Below are 4,555 nucleotides of genomic sequence, written 5' to 3' on the forward strand. Positions count from 1 at the left end.
ACATGGAACAGTACAGCACAGAACAGGCCCTTCAGCCCACAATGTTGTGCCGACCATTGATCCTCATGTATGCACCCTCAAATTTCTGTGAGCATATGCATGTCCAGCAGTCTCTTAAATGACCCCAATGACCTTGCTTCCACAACTGCTGCTGGCAACGCATTCCATGCTCTCACAACTCTCTGTGTAAAGAACCCGCCTCTGACATCCCCTCTATACTTTCCACCAACCAGCTTAAAACTATGACCCCTCGTGCTAGCCATTTCTGCCCTGGGAAATAGTCTCTGGCTATCAACTCGGAGAAACGCGGCAGGGAACTGTGTTGCTGGGAAACACTGCACTCACCACACCCGACACGCAAACTCACCTCGCACTTTTCCACGCGGCCTGGGGCTCGCACTTTTCCATGCGGCCTGGGACTCGCACTTTTCCACGCGGCCTGAGGCTCGCACTATTCCACGCGGCCTGGGGCTCGCACTTTTCCACGTGGCCTGGGACTCGCACTTTTCCACACGGCCTGGGACTCGCACTATTCCACGCGGCCTGGGGCTCGCACTTTTCCACGCGGCCTGGGGCTCGCACTATTCCACGCGGCCTGGGGCTCGCACTATTCCACGCGGCCTGGGGCTCGCACTTTTCCACGTGGCCTGGGACTCGCACTTTTCCACACAGCCTGGGACTCGCACTATTCCACGCGGCCTGGGGCTCGCACTTTTCCACGCGGCCTGGGGCTCGCACTATTCCACGCAGTCTGGGGCTCGCACTTTTCCATGAGGCCTGAGGCTTGCACTTTTCCACGCGGCCTGAGGCTCGCACTTTTCCACGCGGCCTGCGGCTCGCACTTTTCCACGCGTCCTAGGGCTCGCGCTTTTCCACGCGGCCTGGGGCTCACCATCTCCATCCCGACCCATCGCAAACTGTCCAAGCTGCTCACAGACGCTGTGGCTGTTTCGAAGAAGACTCAATGTGGCGGTCAGCAGCGAACAATAGCAGCACAGCAGGATCCCACGCACGCACGGCCAACCACTATCCCGCTCCCCCTCAGCTCCGACCGTCCGACAGCACCCGCTCCCCCTTAGCACCGACCCTCCGACAGCGCCCGCACCCTCGGCACTGACCCTCCGACAGCGCCCGCTCCCCCTCAGCTCCAGCCCTCCGACAGCACCCGCTCCCCCTTGGCTCCAGCCCTCCAACAGCACCCGCTCCCCCTCGGCACCGACCCTCTGACAGCGCCCGCACCCTCGGCACTGACCCTCCGACAGCGCCCGCTCCCCCTCAGCTCCGACCGTCCGACAGCACCCGCTCCCCCTCAGCACCGACCCTCCGACAGCGCCCGCACCCTCGGCACTGACCCTCCGACAGCGCCCGCTCCCCCTCAGCTCCAGCCCTCCGACAGCACCTGCTCCCCCTTGGCTCCAGCCCTCCAACAGCACCCGCTCCCCCTCGGCACCGACCCTCTGACAGCGCCCGCACCCTCGGCACTGACCCTCCGACAGCGCCCGCACCCTCGGCACTGACCCTCTGACAGCGCCCGCTCCCCCTCGGCTCCAGCCCTCCGACAGCACCCGCTCCCCCTCGGCTCCGACAGCACCCGCTACCCCTTGGCTCCAGCCCTCCAACAGCAGCCGCTCCCCCTCGGCACCGGCCCTCCGACAGCACCCGCTCCCCCTCGGCACCGGCCCTCTGACAGCGCCCGCTCCCCCTCGGCTCCGACAGTGGCCGCTCCCTCGGCACTGACCCTCCGACAGCGCCCGCTCCCCCTCGGCTCCGACAGCGGCCGCTCCCTCGGCACTGACCCTCCGACAGCGCCCGCTCCCTCGGCACTGACCCTCCGACAGCGCCCGCTCCCCCTCGGCTCCGACAGCACCCGCTCCCTCGGCACTGACCCTCCGACAGCGCCCGCTCCCTCGGCACTGACTCTTGACAGTGCCCACTCCCCCTCGGCTCCGACCCTCCGACAGCGCCCGCTCCCCCTCGGCTCCGACCCTCCGATAGCGCCCGCTCCCCCTCGGTTCCGACCCTCCGACAGCGCCCGCTCCTGTTGGGCTGGAAAACCCTGAATTTAAATTCCTTTTCCAGGAGGTAATAGGAGTGTGAATGCTGACGAACCCAACACCGGCTGCCTGTCATTCAGGTCATTTTGAAAAGCTTAATACAATCAATGAGAGCCTGTATGGGTTTTGTTTACGGGGAAAGTAATCTATAGTAATATTTCTATCTTTCCTTGAGGCAATAGCATGTAGGGTCGATGAAGGGGTCAATGAAGGTGGACTGGCAGATGTAAAGTGTTTCAATTTCTGGAAAAGTATTCGATAACATGCATAAGCCAACATCTTACAGAATCGCAGGCAATACATTGGCACAGGTTGAGGATCGGTTAGACAACAGAAAACAGAGTGTCGTGATTGATGGGTCTTCTTCGCCTCGAAAAGACCGAGCTCATGGAGAGCCTCGAAAATCCACACTCAAGCCTTAACCATTTCCTGATTTATATCAACGGCTTGGACTCAGACGCAGGTCAAATGCTTTGAAGTTTGCCAATGATACAGGCAGGCTGCGTTGTGGTGGGGACTTCGGGATTCTGCAAGATGATAGATCAAGGGAGTGGGCAAAAACACGGCCGGTGGAGTTTATATAATGTTGGAAAGTGGGAGGTCTAAAAGGCAGATTATTATTGAAAAAGAGACAGAGACTCTGAAATCCTGCAGCACAGAGGGATCTGTCTCCTTGTGTTTAAAAATGTTAGTACGCTGATACAGTAAGTCATGGAGAGGTGTAACATGGAAACAGGCCTTTCAGCCCAACTCATCCATTCTGACCAGTTTTCCCAAACTAAACTAGTCTCACTTTTACAGTCCTACAGCACAGGAACAGACCCTTCGGCCCAACCAGCCCATGTTGACCCTAATCCCAAACTAAACCAGCCCCACCTGCCTGCTCCTGGCCAATATTCCTCCAAACCTTTCCTATCCCTGCAATTATCTGAATGCCTTTTAAATGCTGTAACTGTGCCCACACCCCCCACCTCCCTCAGGAAGCTCATTCCACACGTGAACCACTCTCTGTGGGAATAACATTGGCCCGTGTCATTTTAAATCTCTCTCCTCTCACCTTAAAAAAAAGAGTCCCCTCGCTGTCTTGAAATGCCCCACCCTGGGGAAAAGGCACCTTCCATTCACCCTATCTATACCCCTCTGTAAGGTCACCTCTCAACCTGCTACACTCCAGTGAAAACAGTCCCAGCCTTTCCTTATAACTGAAAGCCCCCGACACCCGGCAATATCCTGGTAGATCTGTTCCGAGCCCTCCCCAGTTTAATAATACCCTTCCTATCACAGAACGGGACACAGCACTCCAGAAGAGGTCTCACCAACGCCCTGTACAACCTCAACATGATGTCCCCAACTCCTACACTCAAAGGGTCTGAGCAGTGAAGGCAAATGAGCTGAATGCCCCCTTAAACCCCCCTCCCTGTCTCCCTGGATTGGACTGTTCAATGTTGGATGTTTGCTATTTCGAAACAGGGATTTCTTATTCCATTGGCACAGTGTGTTGGTGAGGCCACTCCTGGAAAACCGAAGGAATTCAGCAGTTTTTGGAGTCTGTTCCAGAGGATAAAGTGCTTCCGTGTCAAACGCAGCTCAACAGATTAGGCCTTTATTTGTGAGTTTAGCAGAATGAGGGGGACATGTAGAGTGGGTCTCCAATAGGGAGATGCCGAGACATTGGACAGAGGCATCTCGAGTCAGGGGTCACTCTCAATGAGAAAGGAACATTGTCGTCAATGTGATATCAATGTGGATTTCACCAGCTTCAAAATCTCCTGTTCCCTCCACTGCATCCCAAAACCAGCCCAGTTCGTCCCCTCCCTCCACTGCACCACACAACCAGCCCAGCTCTTCCCCTCCCTCTACCGCATCCCAAAACCAGACCAGTTCGTCCCATCCCCCGACTGCATCCCAAAACCAGTCCAACCTGTCTATGCCTCCCTAACCTGTTCTTCCTCTCACCCATCCCTCCCTCCCACCCCAAGCCGCACCTCCATTTCCTACCTACTAACCTCCTCCCACCTCCTTGATCTGTCCGTCTTCCCTGGACTGCCCTATCCCCTCCCTTCCTCCCCACCTATACTCTCCTCTCCACCTATCTTCTTTTCGCTCCATCTTCGGTCCGCCTCCCCCTCTCTCCCTATTTATTTCAGAACCCTCACCCCATCCCCCTCTCTGAAGAAGGGTCTAGGCCCGAAACATCAGCTTTTGTGCTCCTGAGATGCTGCTTGGCCTGCTGGGTTCATCCAGCTCCACTCATGGTTATCTGATTTTTGCAGAATCCCTGGAGGGTGCGAACAGGCACTTCGGCCCGGCAGGTCCACACCAACCCTCAGAGCATCCCTTCCAGACTCATCCCCCTGTAAACCACCCTAACCCGCACATCCCTGGGCACTACGGGGCAATTTAGCACGGCCAACCCACCCTAACCCGCACATCCCTGGGCACTACGGGGCAATTTAGCATGGCCAATCCACCCTAACCCGCACATCCCTGGGCACTACGGG

Source organism: Stegostoma tigrinum, chromosome 47 (assembly GCF_030684315.1).
Source record: "Stegostoma tigrinum isolate sSteTig4 chromosome 47, sSteTig4.hap1, whole genome shotgun sequence".
NCBI lineage: Eukaryota > Metazoa > Chordata > Chondrichthyes > Orectolobiformes > Stegostomatidae > Stegostoma > Stegostoma tigrinum.